We start from the raw sequence: 25148 nt of genomic DNA on the forward strand, positions 1-25148 counted from the left end.
ATATAGTTCCTACACTGATCAATTCATATACAAATGTTTATTTCAGAAGGCCCCACAAGAGCTTTGAGAGTGACCTTTAACCTCTGTATCAGATCAAGAGAGTCCTAACAGCGAGGTTAACAACCGACCAACAGTCAGTGTTTAGTAACAGGTTTTATTGACAGAGAGTGATAATGAGAAATGAACACATTTTCTATTCATTATGTTAATGGGCTGTGAATGTTCCTCATTAAATGCTTCTTGTGTTATAATTGACAGAATAGTGCAGATCAGTGATGGTCCGGGCTGTTTTCATTCACTAATAGCTCTCGTTTAAAGGTTTTTTTAACGGTGTGAGAATTATTTTCTTTGTCATTTAAACACCACACAAACACAACTGCATTACTCTAAAGCAAAACAATATTGTTGACATTATTATAATGCATAAATTTATAAAATGCATATTTATAAAGCACAATGTAAGTAGATACCAAGTATTTTCTGTTATGTTAAATTTATGCTTTTTTACAATGAAGTTGTATTTGTTAACATTAGTAAATATCTTTGCTAACATAAACCAGCAATACGCAATGTCTTTCATCAGCATTTATTTATAATGTTAGTTTATGCCAATAGAAATGTTCATGTCAGTTTTGATAAAAAAGAAAGTATTATTAAATGTGACCATGGACCACAAAACCAGCTATAAGTCGTACAGGTACATTTGTTGCAATAGCCAACAATACATAGTATGGCGCAAAATTATATATATTTTAAGCCTTATTAATTAAAAAATATTTAGGATATTAAGTAACGATCATGGTCAAGGAAAATTTCCTACGTAAATATATCAAAAATGTATATACCATTAGTAATATATGTTGCTAAGGACTTCATTTGGACAACTTTAAAGACGACTTTCTCAATATTTTTTGCACCCTCAGATTCCAGATCCAAATAGTTGTATCTCGACCAAATATTATCCTATCCTAACAAATCATGCATCAATTTAAAGCTTATTTATTCAGTCATGACCCTTATGACTGGTTATATTCTCCAGGGTCACAAATGACAATACAACCTTGTTCGAAAGAGTTAAATATTCTTCATTGCTGTTAAAGTGTGTTAAAATAATGCACAATGCAAAATACACATTACAGTTACTAAATAAGCATTTTATAATCTTAAATAATCTTATAATCTTTGTTAATTATTGCAAAACAGGAAAAAAGACAACATGTTCCCAGCAAGCACTTCAATGGGCGGTTTCCCAGACAGGCTTTAGATTAATCCAGGACTAGACTTTAGTGATTTTAGGACATTTAAACCTTACAAAAAACAATACACTGAAAAAAATGATTCATTCAATTTACTCAATTTATTTAAGCTACATTTAAACAAAAGTTTTTTGTTTTGTTTGTATTACTAAGTTTTTGTTTTGTTTAAATATAAATTGATTGCGACCACTTACCTTAAAAAAAATTGAGTAAATTGAATGAATCATTTTTTTTTTCAGTGTACTGGTGTGCATTTTGAGAATATATGTTAATGTCAGTGCAATATGTTTTGAAATTAAAGCATCATAAACATGCATTTTAATCTGGGATTAGGATAAACCTTCTCCGGGAAATCGCCCCCAAGAGTTTAAGAAGAAAGAGCGCCTTTGCGAATTGATGTGAAAAAAATGAAGTAACCAATTTACTTTTATTAGAAACAACACAACAATGCATCATGTTACTTTGAAAACGAACAAACCCTGAACATTGCCCAAATGAGAGAATATAAAACAGAGTAATCTCTCACGAGAGACGCTCACTGTCTGAAATAAAACCGCTGTCTCTTATCGCCGATAATTGTTTGAAATGAGCGAGCGAGCTCTTAAAGAAGCGATCAAACTCAAGTTTACGTTTACTGTTGATATGAACCTCGTGAGTGATTCTCTCAAGCTGTATTTGTAAGTTTGGTGTCATAAATCACAGCTGATTCATGCTGCAGGTATGCAGACAGCTAACAGTAAATCAAAGCGCATCTGCCCGGGGGACGCCGCTCGCACCCGCAGCACAGAGTCATCTGTCATGTCAATAGTGCCACCGATTTACATTTATTTACATTTAGCGCCCGGCGCCTCATTACGCACGGGAAGTTGAGAGGAAAATAACGTGAGGAGGGAAGACAAATACTCATTTCATAAACAAAAACTTTTGAAGGAGAAATCAGATCTCACACTTCAAAAGATGTGAAGATCAGAAATCTACACCTGAAACTCAATTCTCTAATCGTTTAATAACACTATAAATGATAAATCATCCAATATATCTAATGATAGAGGACTGGACTGAATGAATCTGCATCAATGACAGCTGTCATTGGTTTTTTGGAAAAGAAATCACCTGAGCTGCTGTTTTGCTTTAATAAAAACTGAAGACATGAATAGACTCACTGGATGTTTCTCAGAGATATGCATGGTAAAAATAACTAGTCAGTGGTGTTGTACATCTATTAATCAAACTAATACAGTCCAGAACGAAAGAAACAACACACGTGATGTGATGCACTATAACAAAACTCACCTAAAAATATCACTTTTCTGAGTTATACCAGTTTCATATCTTGAAGATGTCAGTCATACAATCTCACGCTGTGTAAGTGGGTGATTTTTGGACAGAAATGGGTGTAATATGAAGCAGACAGGCTACACGATACTACACCACCAGTAATTGAAGAGATCAGCACAGTGAATGGACACATACAGTAAGCGTATCCCACAATGCAACTCTTTTGGTGGTGCGCACTCACAGTCTTATGAGACATATGAGATCTGACATACATGTGTGAGGTACAAATGGATTCATTGTGATAAATAACAATGTAAATATGAGGTCTCTGCACTTTTAATGCGGACATTACACAGAAACGCACAAATAATACTGTCATGGTTATAAAATTTGCCTGACGATTAACTGACGATTAAAAGTGAAGATGAATCAGTAAATTGTCTTCTTCAAAGCTTTGACAAATATGACTTTAATAATTGTTATACAATTATTTCCATTTGTTACACAACAATTTCCCCTGCTTCATTCATTCATTCATTTATAATTTTCACGAATTATTGTAATTATTTAATTTACTCCTTCAACTCCAAGTTCCCACACAAACATATTAAGTGGCGGACTGCAAGTTTGTTTAGCAAAGCCACTAAAAGCAAATGCATTTTTATTCCACTTCCCTACTTTTTTATTGCTTTTTATGTAAAAAATTTTTTTACATGAACTTTAATAAATGCTGTAGAATTATTGTCCATGGTTAGTTCATGTTAGCTAATGCATTAACTAATGTTAACAAATACAAATTTATTGTAAAGTGTTACCAAATGAACATCCCAGTAAATTATGAATGTAGCGCTGCTGCAGATACGACACATCCTCTTGTTTTTCTACAGGTACACAATAATTGTGGTTATCTAAAGTACACACTCGCACAGTTTCTCAGGTAAAGCTGACTGTACTATTTTTCCGTATGGCAGAAAGTAGCCAGTGTCAAAATGATGAATGTGCGATCAAAACAACAGCACGAAACGGGGCTCACAATGCAGCGAAGACGCACATACACAAGCATGTGTAAATCTATAATGTCAAGTGTTTACTCTCCATCATTGCTGTTTTGTTATACAGCAGGTTATGTGTATGAACAGCTTGAATATATAAATGACAACATGCAGTAGAGATGAGATATGTGTGAGATCTCTGTACTGTAGGTGAACTCTATCTGCTCTATTTCTCTCCACTTAGATTGTTTATGACACAGGTAATATTACCTGTTGAACCTTGACGCCTCCAGATACATCTACTCTATACCATCTACTCTATACCATCTACTCTATACCATCTACTCTATACCATCTACTCTATACCATCTACTCTATACCATCTACTCTATACCATCTACTCTATACCATCTACTCTATACCATCTACTCTATACCATCTACTCTATACCATCTACTCTATACCATCTACTCTATACCATCTACTCTATACCATCTACTCTATACCATCTACTCTATACCATCTACTCTATACCATGTACTCTATACCATCTACTCTATACCATCTACTCTATACCATCTACTCTATACCATCTACTCTATACCATCTACTCTATACCATCTACTCTATACCATCTACTCTATACCATCTACTCTATACCATCTACTCTATACCATCTACTCTATACCATCTACTCTATACCATCTACTCTATACCATCTACTCTATACCATCTACTCTATACCATCTACTCTATACCATCTACTCTATACCATCTACTCTATACCATCTACTCTATACCATCTACTCTATACCATCTACTCTATACCATCTACTCATCTATCTACTCATCTATCTACTCTATACCATCTACTCTATACCATCTACTCTATACCATCTACTCATCTATCTACTCATCTATCTACTCTATACCATCTACTCATCTATCTACCTACCCATCTACCCATCTATCTACCTACCCATCTATCCATCTATCTACCCATCTACCTCATTACCATCTACCTCATTACCATCTACCTCATTACCATCTACCTCACTGCCTACTCATCTCACTGCCTACTCATCTCACTGCCTACTCATCTCACTGCCTACTCATCTCACTGCCTACTCATCTCACTGCCTACTCATCTCACTGCCTACTCATCTCACTGCCTACTCATCTCACTGCCTACTCATCTCTCTGCCTACTCATCTCTCTGCCTACTCATCTCTCTGCCTACTCATCTCTCTGCCTACTCATCTCACTGCCTACTCATCTCACTGCCTACTCATCTCACTGCCTACTCATCTCACTGCCTACTCATCTCACTGCCTACTCATCTCACTGCCTACTCATCTCACTGCCTACTCATCTCTCTGCCTACTCATCTCTCTGCCTACTCATCTCTCTGCCTACTCATCTCTCTGCCTACTCATCTCACTGCCTACTCATCTCACTGCCTACTCATCTCACTGCCTACTCATCTCTCTGCCTACTCATCTCTCTGCCTACCCATCTATCTGCCTACCCATCTATCTACCCATCTACTCTATCCACCTACACATCCATTTACCTCACTACCATCTACTCACTACCATCTACTCACTACCATCTACTCACTACCATCTACTCACTACCATCTACTCACTACCATCTATTCATCTATCTACCATCTATTTATCTACCTATCTACCTATCTATCTATCTACCCATCCATTTACCTCATTACCATCTACTCATTTATGTACTAATCTATCTACCCATCTATCTACCTACCCATCTATCTACCCATCTACTCTATCCACCTACCCACCCATTTACCCATCCATCTACCTCATTACCATCTACTCATCTATCTACTAATCTATCCACCCATCTATCCATCCACCTACCCATCTACTCTATCCATCTACCCATCCATTTACCCAACCATCTACCCATCTTTCCATCTATCTACCCATCTACTCTATCAGTCTACCCATCAATTTACCCATCCATCTACCCATCCATTTACCTCATTACCACCTACTCATCTATCTACCCATCTATCTATCTTCCCATTTATCTACCTACCCATTTATCTACCTACCCATCTATCTACCTACCCATCCATCTATCCATCTACCCATCTATCCATCTATCTACCCATCTATCTACCTACCCATCTACCCATCTATCTATCCATCTACTATATATATCTACCCATCTACCCATCCATTCCATTTACCCATCCATCTAACCACCCATCTATCTACAATCTACCCATCTATTTATCTACCTACCTATCTTTTTATTTAACAGTAGCTTATTCACTGGCATATCTTAGTCACACTTATTATTAATGAATTCATATTTATAGGCATAAAGCAGACAGTAAAAACACTGTTGACCCCATCAGCCCGCCGTACGATGACCTGTCTGACCTTACGGAAGTCTTTTAGAAACTCTACTGCGAGAAGAAGCTCTCAGTAATGAGATCTGCACAATCTGTCGACGTTTGAAGTGCCATGTTGTGTTTAATGGTATCACAGATTGTGCAAGCCAAGCGTTACTCTAAAACAACGATGCTGACACAGGCAGTCAGATGCCAAACGATGATAGTTACGGCCTCTCGCTGCACGCGCAGATAAAACACGTTTAATGACAGCCAACCGTCGCTCATCTGATTGACTGACAGTGTCTGATGAATCATCTACGGACTGATGAAAGAGATCAGATGTCTGATCTGACACACATCTTACACAAATCTTACTACGTATAACAGTTGGGCAGCAAAATCTTTACTACAGTACACAGTATGTACAGTAGTTTCAAGGCTTATACAGTATATCTAAAATTAAACATTGCTAAACAGTGCTAATAAAATAATTGGATTACTATTAACATACTTTTCTACTGTAATACATTAAAATAATAATAACAGTTTACAGTGCGGTTGTATTTGTTTAAAGGGATAGTTCACTTTAAAATGAAAATTCTGTCATCATTTACTCATCCTCATGTTGTTCTAAACCTGTATGAATTTCTTTTTTCTGATGAACACAAAAGAAGATATTTTTAGAAATGATGATAAACACACAGCAGATCGTGACCATTGACTTCCATAGTAGGAATAAAAAAAGTTGATGGAATTTAATGGGTACCGTCAACTGTGTGCTTACCATCATTTATCAAAATATTTTCTTCATCATTTATCACAATACTTCCCTAGAAGGAAAAAATATTTTGGAAGTCAATGGTCACTTACTGCTGTGTTTTTACCATCATTTCTCAAAATAAATTGTTTTGTGTTCATCAGAAAAAAGAAATTTATACAGGTTTAGAACAACATGAGGATGAGTACATGATGACAGAATTTTCATTTGTAGCTACCCCTTTAATGCAGGGGTCTTAAACAGGGGTCTGGGGACCTTTAAGGGTCCCTGGTGGTATTATCAGGGGTCCTCCAAATAATGTTTCAATTTGATTTTTTTGGGTGGGGTAATTAGGCATCCAACAAATTGCATTAATAGGCTAAAAAAATTCAAAATGTAATAAATAAAATAAAGGATTTCTATTCTATTCAGTAAATCTAAAATGTTATGTATTATGTAAACAGTATGAGACTGTGCATACCAAAATGATTATTTCAATATCTTTGCAAAGTAACCTTTATAACGAAGTATGTAAATCCAGTCTTTATTTGATACATGTACTGGGGGCCCCTGCGCTTCCTCTCTATCGTTTTAAGGGGTCCTTGGCCTGAAAAAGGTTAAATACCCCTGGTTTAATGAATTAGTACACTAGTTAATGCATTAGCTAACAGAAACTAACAATGAACAACAGCATATATTAATTTAGTGTTTACAAATACATATTTTTAATCATTAACATAAAGTTGTGTCTATAGTTGTGCTACAAGTGACATGTAAAATTTTAATGACATTAACTAACTTTTACAAAGATTCATATATGCTGAAAAACTACACTGATCATTTATAGTTCATGTTAGCTTATGCACTTACTAATGTGAACAAATACAACCTTACTGTAAAGTGATACCAAAATATTACTACTACAGTCATAAGAATTGGAAAAATTAATATATAATTAAAATAATAAATGAATAAGATTTAGTTAAAGGTGCAGTGTGTAATTTTTATAAGGATCTCTTGATAGAAATGCAAAATAATATACAAAACTATATTATCAGGGGCGTATAAATTATGTTTTTATTAGCTTAGCATGAGACGTTTTTATCTACATACACCGAGGGTCCCTTTACGTGGAAGTCGCCATTTTGTGACGCCATGTTTCTACAGAAGCCCTTAATGGACAAACTTTTTTTACTAAGTTGTCTCCGACGATTACATGTTTTTTTTTTTCGGTGATGCTACCGTAGCTTCTCTATGCGTTTCAAAAGCGAGGGGTGAGCAGTGGACTAAGCAGTTGCTGCTTAAATCACCACTAGATGCTGCTAAAATTTACACACTGCACCTTTAAAAAAGTAAAGTTATAAAAACATCACATTGCAAAATAATTGTTATGCAAAAAAATAAAATTTTTATTTTTACAGTGTCTATTTGCAATGAGTGTAAATTACATCCCTTTTTGGCAAACGCTATTTACACTAGCTCCGCCCACCAATGTCTGGTTGGAGTGCTAAATATTGCGTTTTTGTCGCAATATTGCTGGTTCGAATCTGCCTTTTGCCGACCTCGCTCTTCTCCCTTTTCCTATCACATATCTCATCGAAAAGGCATATATTTTCAAATAATAATAATAATAATACATTTAGAAAAGTGGAAATAAAGTGCCTAACAAGTGTTTATTAAGAACAAAAGTATTTATTGGGTAGGGTTAGGGGTCAGTGTACACTGAAAAAATTATTCATTCAATTTACTATTTTTTTTAAGGTAAGTGGTTGCAATCAGTTTATTTAAGCTACATTTAAACAAAACTTTTTTATTTTATTTTACTTTTTTTGTTTAAATGTAGCTTACATAAATTGATTGCAACCATTTACCTTAAAAAATTGAGTAAATTAAGTTAAGATTTTTTTTCAGTGAAGGGAGGGCATTTATTCTCCCAATTATGCAGCATCCATTTATTAATTTTACTAAACTTATTCATTTACACCATGAGTGCATTTACATTCACGGTCATATGCCTATTATGCACTGATGGGTCATGTAAACGCACAAAACGTTTTTTGTTTTTTTTGTTTTCCCGGGGAAATCCCATAAATGAAAATGATCGGCACAGGTACTTTTATGCTCATTCCCCTGATTTCGTGTTCCATGTAAACACCTTAACCGGCTTTCTCTTCGTTTTGTTCATGTGCGCATGTTTCCATGTGTGAAAGACAAATGTCACACACGAAAGCAAGCACAAAGTAACACATAAAAGTCTGCACTCGATTCAAGTAGTTGACAGAGAAACTGTAAAAATTAAAGCTCATGTTACATTTACAGGTTCTTCACACATTAGAAGAAATACAATGTATACCTGCCGGCGATGTCACTGGCCTGCGAGAAACCTGCCAAATCTCCAAATCCCATGTAAATGCAGTTTTCTGAATATTGCATAAATCAAATTATTCTTTTTTATAATAAGCACATTTTTGATAGTTATCCACTTAATCTGTGCATGTAAACGCACTTCATGTTATTATTGAATCCTATTAATCTACAAAATAATAAGGTGCAAATATTATCTGCCAATATACATAGGATTTAATTACTATTTACACAATTTGATAATTTCATTTTTAAAATAAAACTTTTATCACCTACTGTAAATAGCATTTAGCTAAGAAAATGCTGATATTGTCACTTGTAAATAGAAAATATCTCTATATTAAATAACAATATCTAATGGTATTTTCACTTAGTGTAAATAGCCACTGCCTTTTTATTTATTCTGAGATAATAAATGACCTGGACAAGTTTACACACCACTACACAAAATGTCTTGTGTAACAGTCAAGTAACGAAACACAACCTTTCCTGTTAGACTGATATAAACCAGCACACATTCACTCTTGTTTAAAGCTGGACATTCAGATTGAAGCTTGCTGTTCAAAACTCCTGATGCCTACGGCTCACACTAGTTTAACAATGTAGGTCCAACAACCATCCACTGAATCGAAAAGCACAACATCTCCCGAAAACACAGAGTAATGAGGCCGCAGCGTTAGATATACGGCAAGACAAGCTACAGATTCAATGAGTGATGGAGGCAAAGCACATGCAGAAATCTATAAGAAAAACCCCACCATGATTGAAGATGCAAAAGCAGGCCATATTAAAACAGTTCAGAGCTTATTACATGTTCCCTTTTACACAGAAACCAATTTACTTTCCATTGATCGTTTTTCAGGCAATTAGATTTCCATCGACACTAAAGTGGTGGAGGGGGGGGGGGGGGGGCGGGGGGTCAGCGGCGCTGTCGGCGCGTCAAACTTCCAGCCGTCTGCAAAACGCTCGCATCTCTCCCCGTCCCGATAACAAATAACTCTCTGCGCATGAAAAGTCCTCCAGCCTCAGATTATGTATCCGTCTTTGTTTCCGATATTAGCCGTTTCTTTCTGCAAACTTGGCTGGTTTTCTAAATTGCGTGTTATCGACCGATCCAGGATCTCTCCAGGCAGGGCTGATGGGGCGGCACGTGGATCCACGCCAACGCTTGTAACCATTAGTCTGTTCAAAGGCCCGGGCACCAATCCACCTCGGCCCTTACCGCAGGCTCGCTAACGCTGCAAACGGAAACCCAGATATCCCAGAACAGCACCGGAGACCTAAACCAGAGCCCAAACGAAAAGATTCGACCAATCACGTCGTCGGCTTGGAGTCAGTCAAGGTCACGCGAGGAATACAGGACACGTAAAAGAGTCCAACTCGTACCCCGGCCGAGAGCGCTCCAAATACAGCCAAAAGCACCCGAGCCGCTCGGGAGAATTGCCTCTTTTCTGATATCGAGGTATCTGTTTCGAACAAGTGCCGTTGTGATCTGAGAGAAGCAATCAGATCCTGTAAACTCACATTTCACAGAGAACAAATCTGGTGAGTTACACAGAGGAAGATTTCTGTGCTTTTTCAAAGCTCTGGAGGCATAATAAAGTAATCATTTTAGCATCAGATTTACCCCAAACTTCTCCTAAGAGGAAATAAAAATAGACAGACATGAGCTAATAAGTACAAAGCTTTAAAATCAATGCGCAGTAAAAAGCTTGTACACATTTGAGAAAGGATTGATTTTATATTGAGAAATCTGAGCATGCATTGTCATCAGGAACACATGAGGATTATTTTATCAAGAGAAAAAGACCTTCCAGACTGATTTCACGAGAATTCGTACATACTTTACGAGTTCGCTAATTCGTATGAATTCCTACAAAGTAAATCGTATGATCATGATAAAAATACAATAACGAAAGCCCACCCCTAACCCTGAACCCAACCCCACGGGGCAAAGGCAAATCGCACAAAAATTTACAAATGTGGTCGTACGAATTAATACAAATTGGCCACCTCGTAAAATATGTACGAATTGACATGATATAGCGTTGAGACTTTAGAGGTTTAATCTCAACTTTCACTCAGATTTCATGTATAATATTAAATTAGCCAAAGGAGGATTTTACGGCCTGGGAGGCTTAGTGAAAGTAAGTTACATTTCATTTAGAGCTGTAACTAAGATATTTCTTGGGGAAATAAAAAGACAAAAATAAAACAACTGATTTCATACAATAACAGTATAGAGTCATGATACAGCAAATCTCAGATTATTTGATTTTACAGAGCACTTCTAAAACTGCAAAGCCGCAGGTTTTGCTTTCACGTGTGGGAAGTTCAACTTTACCCATACTGGATTTTGACAAATGCCTCTCAACCCCTCACGATCTTCAGACAAATGTTACACTTAAACCCTGATGCTTAATTTCCGCCTGTGTTGACGGTGGGCAGCGGTCATTAATCAGAAGCGTTTTTGGGGCGCGACGGCTAAGCGTGCTAACAGCCAGATGCTGGCGGCCGCGGCTCAATCCATCAGCTGTGATTGGAGAACGAAAAGGTTCAGGAGTTCTGAGTTGCACCCACGACGAGAGAGTAATTGCCCACCGCGGTGGGCGTTTTAGCAAGACAGCAACCCTCTGCTTTGCATTCTGGGTATTATTCAAAAACGTTTCATCATTGATTATACGGGCCATGCGCCGCCCCTTTAAGTAAAGGCAGAGTTAATGAGTCATGCTGGAAGATTTTCATACATGTATTCATGCCTGTAAATGACAATGTCAAAAACTAAGCTTGGGTTTGCCTCAGCAATTTTAAGAGAAACATCTGAGACTAAGTTGAGAACTCTATCATTTATCCTGAGCTATGAAAGAGCAAACTCTGTGCAATAACATTTTCCTCTGGGCTGCTTCGCCTCTAAAAGCACTTTCCTTGTCAGGGGACGTTGCCAAGTTCATTTAAGTTTCAGCCAATAGCTGCAGGTGTTTCTTCACGATTGACTGCAATCTCTGATTCGATCTACCCTAGAATAAAAACAAATCCTGTCCCATATTTCTTTTTTTGTCAGTGAATACTTTCTGGAACATCATGAAACATCTGTCTCCAGCTCTCTGCAACATTAGCACCATTTAATTCCTGCTGGTAGCACAAAGAAAATTCAGGTGAGATCTCTATACTAAAAATGCTGTGTTTTTTTCAACCCTTGATGGGCTATAAAGGGACAAACCTAGCCGATGGGTGAAATTAACACCAAAAATGTTTATATTTGACCCAATAATGGTTTAAACAACCTAAGATAGGTTAAATTACACCCCAATAGTTTGGGTTTGCTCTTTCTGACCCGTCATTTGGTTGAAAATAACCTAGAAGCACATAGACATTTAGGAATGGAGCTCTTGTCGTGGTCCAACCCTAAAAAAACACATAGCAACACCCTAGCAACACATACTGTAACAACATCCTAGCCACAAACAGCAACACCCTATCACCGCATAGCAACACCCTAGCCAATAAAATCAGCACTCTAGCACCACTAAGCAACACCTAGAACCACAAAAAATAGCAACACCCTAGTAACAACTAGAAATACTAAGATACTCCGTAATAACAAATAGCAACACCCTAACACCACTAAGCAACACCTTAGCAATAAATAGCAACACCCTAGTATCAAATAACAACACCCCAGCACTACACAGCAACACCCTAGCAATAAATAGCAACACCTTAGCAATAAATAGCAACACCCTAGCACAACACATCAACACCCTAGCAAAAATAGCAACACCCTAGCAATAAATAGCAACACCTTAGCAATAAATAGCAACACCCTAGCACCACACATCAACACCCTAGCAAAAATAGCACCACCTTAGCAATAAATAGCAACACCCTAGCACAACACATCAACACCCTAGCAAAAATAGCAACACCCTAGCAATAAATAGCAACACCTTAGCAATAAATAGCAACACCCTAGCACCACACATCAACACCCTAGCAAAAATAGCAACACCTTAGCAATAAATAGTACCCTAACACCACAACGCAACGCCCTAGCAAAATAGCAACACCCTAGAAAAAAAGCAACACCTAGTAACAACTGGCAACACCCTAACATTACTAAGCAACACCCTAGTAACAAAGAGTAACACCCTTACACCACTAAGCAACACCCTAGCAATAAATAGCAACACCCTAGCACCACACAGCAACACCCTAGCAAAATAGCAACACCCTAGAAAAAAAGCAACACCTAGTAACAACTAGCAACACCCTAACACCAGTTGTTACTAGGGTGTTGCAAAGTGGTGTTAGGGTGTTGCTAAGTGGTGTTAGGGTGTTGCTAGTTGTTACTAAGGCCCTAGCACCACATAGTAACACCCTAGCAAAACATATTAGCACCCAAGAACCACATAGCAAAACCCTGGTAACAACTAGCAACACCCTAACACCACTAGGCAACACCCTAACAACAAAGACCAACAACATAACACCCTAGCAAAAATAGCAACACCGTAACAATAAAAAGCAACACCCTAACACCAGACAGTAACACCCTAGCAAAAATAGCTTGCTATTTGTTACTAGGGTGTTGCTTAGTGGTGTTAGGGTGTTGCTATTTATTGTTACGGTGTTGCTATTTTTGCTAGGTTGTTGCTAAGTGGTGTTATGTTGTTGGTCTTTGTTAATAGGGCCCTAGCACCACATAGTAACACCCTAGCAACACATATTAGCACGCAATAACCACACAGCAAAACCCTAGTAACAACTAGCAACACCCCCTGGTGAAAAACAAATATACTTTATTGTATTTCAAGTATATTTAACTTTGCAATAGTACATTACAAATATACTTACAAAGGAATGTACTTTCTTTAAACATATTTAAAGTATGCTTACAACATATTTGCGCGTATTTTTTACAATTAAACTTTTAACATACTTCAAAATAATTATACTTTAGTATATTTTCTAAAAGTATACTTTAGAAAAATATACTTAAAGTTAAAGTTTTGTGCAATTTTTAAAGTATACTAAATTTAAACTTATTTTAAAATGTATTTTAGGTATACTTTATCGGTATGCTTAAAGTTATCATTATAATAATGCACTGACAGTATATTTCCAAAATACATTATTTAGTATTCTTTAGAAACAGTATATTTTAAGCACATTTTGAAAGTATATGGGGTGTACAAATGTATATTATTTTATGGAGAAATAACGTGGGCTTAAAATTACGAGAGAGCAGTATGTTCTGTTACATTTTATATTGTAGATGAATACATTTGTAATATACTATTAACATAATAAGGTACACTTTAACTTCACTATAGTCAAGCATTGGATAAACCAATTAACTGTGTTTTACCACAAAATAACCATGGTTTTGCTAATAATAATCAACACACCAAAAAAAAACATGGTTACTAAACTTTAACCACAAAAAAAAACATTCATTTTCGTAAGGGGAATATGAGTGTTTGTTTTTTTGTAGTTTTTGAGTCAATTGCATACCGCTTTTAGCTGTACACATTAATTAACTTAAACAGTTTTCGTAAATGCATTTCAGAGAAAAGTGAATTCTGAGATTTGAATAATGCATCTGACGTGTGGGATGACGTCACGACGCACGTATTTTGATTTTTACCCGTTGTTCAAGACAGACGGATTCAGTCCCAAGGTACGTTAAAATATCTTAAAATTAATATATTTGATTATCGTTTGACCATTCTGAAGTTTATCAGTAGACTATCATATTTCGAATGCGAAATGTTGTCAATAACGCGGTGTCTAACTCGCTATTAGTGATAAGCTGTTGTGTAGCTTAGCTTAGCTTAGCTTAGCTTATAGCTAATAGCTAATGTTAAAGGTTTGAAAGATAGCACTGTTAGCTTGTTATATCGAATTAGTACACCCGATTGTTTTGTTAAATATATGTATTGGTGTGTATGTATATGTTAATGAAAAAAGGTAGCGTCAGAAAATCTGTTTTTTAATGTAGCGTGAAAGTTAACCATTTATTGACTGTTTAGAGGTTGTAAGGCTTTTACCTAACTTAACTGTATTTAGTATTAATGATGCTGCATTCTTTCCTCAGAAGCTAAAGTTTTTCAAAGACATTTGTAGGGAGGACTTTGCAGCTAATGGTAAGTCATTTTAAACTCTTAAGATATAATAATTCATTCGTAGTAGTAAATCAAGCTTCAGTTTAGATACCGCCTCAATATGTATATAACGTTTTCCCGGACAGGGATTAGACTAGTCCTAGACTAAAATAAATGTAAGAGCTGTCTAAACTGAAAACAACTTGCACTAACATATCTTAAAATACACCAGTGTCCTTTGTTTTGCCTCAAAATGCACACAGGTAATGTTTTTATTAAGGCATGTTTTTTGAAACTAGTTATATTTCTTTATTAAACTAAGGCCTAGTCCTGTTTTAAGCTAATCCCTTTACAGGAAACCACCCAATTGTCTGCTTGTTGCATTTTCTTTCTGACAAGTTTTACATTTAAATTTAATACAATAAAATCTTTCTATAGGAGCTGAAGTATTTTATGTAAGGAGGACTTTGCAGCCCATATAGGCAAGTCATTATAATGAAAACTCTTAGGGGTGGTTTCCCGAACAGGGATTAGCTTTATCCAGGACTAGACCTTAGTTTAATTAGGATAGTTTTAACAAACATGCCTTACTAAAAACATTACTTATGTGCATTACGATGTAAAACAAAGGGCACTGATGTATTTTAAGATATGTCAGAGCAAGTTGTTTTCAGTTTGGACAGCTCTTACATTTATTTTAGTCTAGGACTAGTCTAATTCCTGTCTGGGAAACCGCCCCTTAATATATATGATAACATTTTAGTCAAGCTCTAGTTTAGGTAAAAATATATCTGCTATACAATCTCTGCCAGTAAACTATAGATTTAATACAGTAAGTCTTAAATAAATGTAATGTTTTAATATTAAACACTTTTTAATTGAGCTTATTGTCTATCTTTTTCAGATTTCCTACGGCTGAACCAAAACCTGCCAGACTAAAGTTGATTTGGGAGAGAAAGACGTTGTAAACTAGGGCTGCACGATAAATCGCATGCGATACCACGCGCATCACGTCAGTAATGCCGGTTCCCTGATTAGTATTAAATCGCCATCAGCTGTTTTCAGATGGAGCAGCACTAACTACACAGAGCCTTAAGCCCGGGATACACTGCACGATTATTGGCTGTCCCAGACGAAAGATTGCCATCGTGAAACTATCGTCGCGATTTCTGTGATCGTGGCTCTCCATCGGTGGTCCTATGTCGTACAGTGAGAGAGGTTCAAAGACGGACGTTTTCCCAGTCTTGCGTCCAAAGATAGCCTACGATAGTTTTCTGGCAGTGTCAGAAATTCGCCATGATCACCGCACTGTGTGTTTGCTGCTACGACCTGCGCGCCGGTATTTGTTTACCACAAGCTCATGCTGGTGACATTGCGCAACATGTGAAGCTGCCGCCAAAGCTTCCGTGTCATCATCGTACAGTCTACATGCCTCTCGTACCCGAGTTTAAACGATACATGTCGCACAGTGTGATAAGGTAATGATCTTATAAGAGGACAAAAATCGTGCAGTGTATTCCGGGCTTTAGTTCCCTGACAAGCTGGGCCATATCGCATACATATCGCAGGCGATACGTCCGCGATAATTAATGCGAAATTGCCCCGATTGTCAGTGAACTACGGCTCTGTGTAGTTAAAGCTGCTCCATCTGAAAACAGCTGATGGCGATTTAATACTAATCAAGGAACCGGCATTACTGAGGAGATATGCCTGACAAACACATGCGATTTATCGTGCAGCCCTAAACTCAATCATCTTGACATTCTTCAATGAGTAATTGTTCAATTTTTAGGCAAATACTGTACACTTTGAATGCTGTGAATAAAACTATATTTTAAATATATTTAAAATGAATTGTTTTTGACTGTTTTAATCAGCTTTTATTTATTTGGAAAAAATTATATTGGTTGTGTTACCAGCTAAAGTAATCTATTCCCAAAATAGCACTCTTTAAGTTAACTAATTATTAACGCACTTGAAGTATACTCATTACTAATCTAGCTGCAGGTATTTAAAAGTATACAAAATGTAATGTACTTGGCATATTCATTTTTCACCAGGGCAGTTTTTAGAATTTTGGATTGGCCAAAAATATATAGAATGTATGCAAACAGTCTATTTAAGGTATACTGATTGTATGTTTGCAAGACACTCATAATACATTTGTAATGTACTCCTAACATAAATAAAACACACTCTAAATCCACTTATCAAGCATGAATTTAGCACAAAAACAGTCATGTACTTAAATTGTACTAAATACACTTAAAGTTGTTCCACTTTAGCACACAAAAGTACACTAAATACACTTAAAGTTGTACTTTGTTACAATTAATATACAACTAAAATATATTAAGTACAAAATTAGTTGTTCCAAAATAGCACTCTTTAAATAAACTAATCAATAGCACACTTTAAGTATACTGGTCATTAGTGTGACTGCAAGTATACTTAAGTATATCAAAATTAAATATATTTAGCATACTATTTTTTCACCAGGGCCCTAACACCACTAAACAACACCCTAGCAAAAATAGCAACACCTTAGCAATAAATAGCAACACTTCCGCACCACACAGCAGCACCCTAGCAAAAACACAACCTGATCTCACGAATTTCCATGGCATAGTCACGAAATTTTTTGCTAATTTTTCCGTGGCATTCTCACGGATCTCCGCATATTTCCGTGACCCTGCCACAGACTTTCTTTTCCGTGGCATTCTCACGGATTGGTTTTTTAACAGTTTTGTCCTATTTTCTTACAATTGTCGCTTCGGTTTAGGGTTAGATTTACATAAAATGACATCCCTACCCAAACCCAACTCTAACCCTAACGCCAGGCGACAATTGATTAAAGTATAGAAAATATAAAAGAATACATCAGAAAAAAATAGTATAAACCAATACTTAAAGTGACATACTAACGCAAATACCAAACCGAAACCCTAAACCGAAGCGACAATGGTTTGAAAATAGGAAATATATATATAAATTAGGGATGCACCAATATTTTGGCCTATAATCACCGTCAGATAAAAACATTTTTCACAATAACAATAGAACTGCAGTTTGTATACACTGCACTTCTAAGATTTCATGAAAATCAAATATCTGTATCAGCACAGACATTTTGTATCGGTGCATCCCTTATTAAAACAATATGACACCATCTCTATTCAGTTGCAAAAAGTTTTTACATTTGAACACATATTTACATAAGAGTAATAAAGAGTATGATATATACTATACTATACAACAGAATACAATAAAAATGTAGGAGCAGTCGAAGCGTTGACCCATTGAAAGTCTTCCTGTAACAGATGTTCAGGTGAGCTCAGAGCAGGTAACAGGTTGACCACCTGACTGCTGTGTTAGTGTCGGTCACCTCTGTCTGTATGGGGTCATGGGGTCAGTGTGAACAAGCTCTGATACCCACTGTGAGCAGAGAGCACTCATGTCTACTCATGCCTTCATGTTTATGAGGCTGTTCGTCTGCCCGCTGTCCATGCCAAGTATGCCAACACAGATCTGTTGCCACACGTGTCTCAAACACACAGCGAACCACCGACCACTGCCAACATCAGGACGGTAACATAAAACTCTCAATAACTCTCTCTTAATGCTGTCATAATAAAAAAAACATCACCAGCAGAATCATATCGGCCAGCGTGCTAGTATGGCCTGCATGAAAATCCGATTGACAACCTTTGACACTTTTGAGAACGTCATGCACTAAAGCACACCAGACATGTAGATAAATTACATATTTTTATGCTTAGCTCAGGCACTTAAACGTCAACAACTAAAGGAATACAAATGTGGTGTGGCTGCTAAAGACCAAATGAAGGCATGAGAGCCGAGCGAAGAGCTAAACAGGAAGTTACTCTGTCACATTTAGAGCACTTAGATCCAATAATCGCTCCATTAGCAGAAACATGATACCATGATGAATTCTGTGCGTTCTGCACCATGTTAATGGTGCCCAGACTCAAAGTGCAAATGGCACACATGTACAGAGGTTAATCTTTCTGAGGCCCGAATCCACGGCACAACTGCAAGACGAGACAGCGGTGAGAAATAACCATGGACCAACAGATTGAAGTGCTTTGGTGCCTCTGACAGAAAGTCTTCAGACTTCTCTCTCTGTGTTTTAAAGCTCACGACTGCGGGAAACTGAGCATGTGCTTCAAAACATTTAAGTGCAGTAACGCTGTGTCTCTTTAAATGGGTCATAAAATGGAAAACAGATATTTGGCAATTTGCTTGTGATGTTCCTCATTTTTAAGTGGCTTTGGATAAAAGCATCTGCTGAATGCCTAACTGTAAACCAAGATTTGTTTTATTACATTGCTGTAATTTTATTTTCTTGTAACATATAAGTGTACGTCCTGTAGCTCAACTGGTAAAGAACTGTGGGTTCGAGCACACACACTGATCATATATATATACGTTGTAATGCACTGTAGTTCACTTTGGATAAATGCATCTCCCTAATGGGCGTTTCACATGGTAGGTGGCAGTGGCAAACGTGTAGTTCATTTTCATACAAGACGTGCAGAAAATTGCTAAACGTAGGCGTTTACAGATCTGGAGTGGCGTCGGTCCGCACGCCTTGCTCGTGCACCCAAAATCCTGCCTCTTCACGACTCTTCATGGCAGGCGCTGTTGAAGATAAATCTTTTAGCGCTTCTACTACATGATAAAAGCTGTTGCCGTGCTGCGATTACGGCGCTTGCCACGTATCGTGAGAAACACCATTAATGCATAAGGGTGATTCTCACGAAATCCAGATTTAGAAGGTGTCCAACATCAGAATTTTTAAAAAGCCCTTGAGGCCAATTTTATTTTGCACATATAAGATTAAGGTCTGAACTTACTATAACCATTATTGTTAGAGGATTTAAAAAATATTTCCTATAGAATTATTTACATTTTTTAGATTATCATTATCAAAAATTATCATTACCGCAACATTAAATATATGCATTTACAAACTCATGTTTCGGTAATGAGAACTAAAAAGTTGTCTAGGTATTATGACAAACAAAATTTCAACTTTTATCTGGAGAGAAAAAATAAGAACTGCTTACCTGGTAGCCATCTTGAGTGTCACAGTCAATTATGTCCCTTCCAACTATTTTTTTTAAATGTTAGTTCCTTGAGGGCTTAAACAATGATTGAAAATTGTTGCGGAGGATGAGAAAATTGGTTTTTGGACACATTTATATTCCTTATTATTGACTCTACATTTACCAATGATCACCAAATACCATATGTTTCTTTACTGTAAATGTTTTAGTATAACATGCACTGAAGCTTTTTATTTTTTAGATTTTGTAATTATAAATATTTTCATGTCAAAGAACCCAAATCCAGTCATGGACAAGTTGCGGTAATGAAAACTTTCCCCTTAAATGTGGAAAAAACAACAAAATTGGTTGGTATGATGTCATTTGAAATCACGTGCAAAATAGTACATGAAGAAATGTTTGTAACTGTATGCTTCTTTTTTGATAGCATTTACTTTTTTATCTGAATGTTTTATGACACATCATAAGTCTACTTTGCGAGAATCACCCATAAATTTAAATAGCACGAACATTTACATCTCATCATGAGCAGCCCTGATGAACAACAGTGTAAACAGCCTGAGCTCATGGGAATTCGTACGTATTTTACGCTTCGGCTAATTAGTATTAATTGCTTCAAAGCGAATCATACAAAAACTTAAGATAAAAAAAAATGAAACTCCGCTCCTAGCCCCAACATCACAGGAGCGAAAGCAAATTGTACAAAAACTTACGGACGAAGTTCTACGAATTAATAAGAATTAGCCACCTTGTAAAATACGTACAACTAGTCCCGCAGGGATGATGTATTTCTGTAGGCAAAACCCGGAAGCAAGTTAGCATTTTAGCACTTCCGATTTCATCGTCTCAAAGTCAGTGGGTTTTTTGCATGGGGTTTTAGTAGGGATGCGATGGCCGATAACTACTCTGAATCGCACAGTCGATATTATTCACAGCTATTTCATGTACTACAGCTTTTGATCAGTAAGTCTTTATCGATCTGAAATCACGGTTAGTTTGAGTAATTTATAACATGCATTTGAAAAAGCAACACTCATCAAACATATTAATTGTACATATTCTTTATTATCATGAAAATACATGAAAAGGTTTGAACACGGCAATTTTATATGCTTTAGCCATTTCCTGGAGCTGCCTGTGTAATGGTTCTTCTTCAGCGGCGCCCTCTGGCTTTTGGATGTAGTGACATTTTACCATAATTCATTGAGAAGCATAGCAAGCACCATCAGCCGATTTATCAGTGCACCTCTAGGTTTTAGTTAAACGCCTTAAATAAGATCTTCTTTTAACATAAGCCCAAGACGTTTTCATGTTTAATTGTACGACTTAAAACGCACCAGTAATACTTTTTAAAGCTTTTAAAGCTTTAATGTGACTTTAAAAGGGTGCTTGCTAACAAGTTGCTGCATGGGACTAGAGATTATGGGGACATTAAACGTCATCACGCATAAAGATCTCAAAAACAACTCAACATGGACACAATTCCCAACATGGTAAAATGTTTTTAAATGTGTTCGATAAAGTTTAAAAGAACTTTCAGAAGCTTGGTGGTGATGACGTTGATGTCGAGAGAACGTGGTGTCCTTCGCTCGTAGCCTATAGTTGGCTTTTTATTTCTAGTAAACGCATTTAGACTTCAAAATTCATAAAAGTTGTGTTCATCTGTGAAAATGATCTTGTTGGACAAAACTTGTGTCATAAACTTTTGCAATAATCCAAAAGTCTATAGGAAAAATTAATGGGCACTCCAAAGATGGCGCCGTGCATGTGGTAGTCTGTTGCAGCAGTTCTAAAGCTAAATTTCCCTCTGGGATTAATAAAGTTTATCAAATTAATCACATTTTTGTGAGGGAACCAGTGTCCTTTTAACTTCCGGGTTGGTTACCAAAAAACATCATCCCTGGGGCACTCTGCCATACTGTAGGATTGTGTTAGAAAACATTGCTGGTATGTGTTCATTAATCAACCAATTACAACAGAGGTCTTAAACAAAAAAATCTTAAAGGTGAACATGTATAGACGGTTTCATCGGACGCACGCGCGCTGACGCGATACACATCTGCATCCGAACTTTTCTTCCGGTTTCTTTTTTTAATGGTCTGACTAGTTGCTAAACAAATGCCTTGTCGAAAATAACGAATGTTTTGGTTTCCTAGGTAATCTATGTGTTGTTTTTGCTTGTTATATAAATAAACTACGTTTAAAGAACTTTGCGGAGTTTACCGGAAGTTACGTGCGGACCACGACAGCCGCTTGTTTATGTTGTTACTGTTGAAACCGTCTATACGTAACTTAATTATGTGACATACTTTTGGACCACAGTTAAAACAACATGTTTCTAAAGCCATTCACTGTGTTTTCACAATTCACAATTGTCAGTTTAAAATACTTTAAACTTTCAAATAATGGCAAAATCATTATTTTACTTTACATTGGTAGGTCTATTACTTGAATCTGTTGACGTTAACAATCCTTGTTGCATTACATGCCAATAGTGACCGTTTAAAGATGAGAAAATGCACTTTTTGTGTGTTTGTTACAAATTTTACATGCATGTTACTTAAAGGGCACCTATTTCTAAAAAACAACGTTATTTTGTGTATTTGGTATGATACAATGTGTTTGTGTGGTTTATTGTTTCCACATACTGTACATTTTTGTAGCTCCAGGCTTCACTTTATTCCTCAAACGCTCTGATTTTGTACAAAACTCATTGATTTGAAAAGCTCTGTGTTCCGGATTGGTCAGCTAATCTGTACGTTGTGATTGGTCGTCAGCAGGAAATGTGTTGCTCCTTACTATGTTTGAAAGATTCGGTCACAATGCAATGCTAACTGGAGTTAATTTACAGACTGTGAGACCGAAGCAGGAGGAATTATGATCATGTCGCTCTTTACCACATCACCAATACCAGGAAGTAAACTGTCGCCTACAATCTGTAGCCAAAAAAAAAGAGCGATTTACGTTGGAAACGATAACTGGCGTCATTGTTTACTTTGGGGTTTGTACCTTTTGTATATCGTTAACATGTACTAATACACACTTACACACCAAAGGAAATAAAAAATCGGATAATTGGTGCTCTTTAACAATCCCTATTACTTTATGTGCCATTAGTGACTATTTAAAAATAAGGAAAAAACAGTTTTGTGTGTTTTTCACCAAAGTTTATATGCAGGTAACTTAAGATGTATTTTCATTATCTTAATAAGATTTTATACGGTGGTTCTTAACATACTTGTCTTTTAGTATCATTATTTGTAAAGTGCTGTATGGTACAATGCCAGAGATATTGGGATAGCAATGGGGCTCCAAGTGCAAAATGATTTATTTGCATAAATCAAAAGTGTAAACATCTTGATTTTTGGGAGTTCAAAAATATAGTTATTAAGAAAGAAAAGTGGCTATTTAGCTGGTGCAATATTTTATTGTACTTTTTGATTTTAAAGAGAAAACAGGAGTTATATATCTAATATGTCCACCCATCCTCTCTCACTAAATTAAAAAAGAGAATTAAAAAGCAAATCAACCTTTTGGCAGAATTAAGTACAATGAAAAATCTCTCTCTCTCTCTCTTTCTCTCACTCGCTCGCTCAATGTGTGTGTCAGTGGTGCAGTGGAGAGCCACAGTAGATTTATGGAGCCCTCTAATGGGCTCTACAGAAAAACCCCTCAGTCAGCATATCTCTCTCACTCTCTCTCTCTCTCTCTCCTCCACAGGGAGATAGAGAGAAATAGTCTAAGACTGATAACTGATTCACTCAAACGATGGAAGTGTGGTGTCTTTATTTCAGCATTTGTGTAAAATATTTAATTTTCATGTGTGGGAGGTGAAGGATGAAGAACTTCTGCAGTCGTTCGTCTCTGTTAATGATCAATAGTTGCATTGAGTTTGGACTGAGCGATGTGAGCTTTGCTGTCTACATGAGTTTTATCGCTCTAAATGTATGTGAAAAACAGATTCATTTGTTGCCTTTTTATTTCTCTATAGGAAGCACCTGAGATAAAGATATTGTATAAATGAAATGTGAGAAGTGAATCCTCCTGTGAAAGCTGCGAGGAATAAAGAGATTTGTGTGTGTAAGTGATCAGAGCTGAGGGAAGTTCAGCCGAAAGAATAAACGCTGGAGTTTCCTTATAAACGCAGCAGTCAATGCAACAGAAGAATATAAATCAAACTCTTACTGCCCACTGACAGATATTCAACACCATCAATCCAGAGAAACACTCCACCTACACACAATCATACAATCACACACACAACTTCACGCACAAACTCTCAAACTCACTCACACACAAACACGCAAACTCTTGCATACAAACTCAAGCACAAACTCCTGCATACAAACTCACAGACACACAAGCTCTCACACACACACACACACACACACACACAACCTCAAACACAAACTCACGCATACAAACTCACAGACACAAACTCAAGCACAAACTCACTGACGTTGACGTACATACTCACACACACACTCCTGTACACACGCACATACTCACGCACAAACCTAACGCACAAACCTAACGCACTAACCTAACGCACTAACCTAACGCACAAACCCACACAAAAACTCACACAAAATCTCACGCACGCTAAATAAAGCAAAACTCAAGCACAAACTCACTGACACACAAGCTCACAAACAAGCTCACACACAAACTCCCGCATACAAACTCACAGACACACAAGCTCACACACAAACAAACACAAACTCATGCACAAACTCACTGACGTACAACTGCACACACACAAACTCAAGCACACACTCCTGCACACACACACACAAATTCAAGCACAAACTCAAGCACAAACTCACTCACAAACGTAACGCACAAACCTAATGCACAAACCTAACACACTAACTCACACAAAAACTCACGCACAAACTTACGCACAAACTCACACAAAAACTCACGCACA

The 25148-nt window shown here is 36.8% G+C and overlaps 1 protein-coding gene and 1 long non-coding RNA gene across 5 annotated transcripts in view; one reads left to right on the forward strand and one right to left on the reverse strand.

The window, feature by feature from the left end:
• The window catches only part of LOC129436771 (RNA binding protein fox-1 homolog 3-like), a 304205-nt gene that overhangs the window by 142848 nt on the left and 136209 nt on the right, over positions 1 to 25148 (reverse strand). The window lies entirely within an intron of this gene.
• LOC129414093 (uncharacterized) lies at positions 13799 to 16982 on the forward strand. The gene is made up of 3 exons (XR_012368441.1): positions 13799 to 14704; positions 15122 to 15170; positions 16033 to 16982. It is a non-coding gene; the product is annotated as an uncharacterized lncRNA (long non-coding RNA).

Source organism: Misgurnus anguillicaudatus, unplaced genomic scaffold (assembly GCF_027580225.2).
Source record: "Misgurnus anguillicaudatus unplaced genomic scaffold, ASM2758022v2 HiC_scaffold_29, whole genome shotgun sequence".
NCBI lineage: Eukaryota > Metazoa > Chordata > Actinopteri > Cypriniformes > Cobitidae > Misgurnus > Misgurnus anguillicaudatus.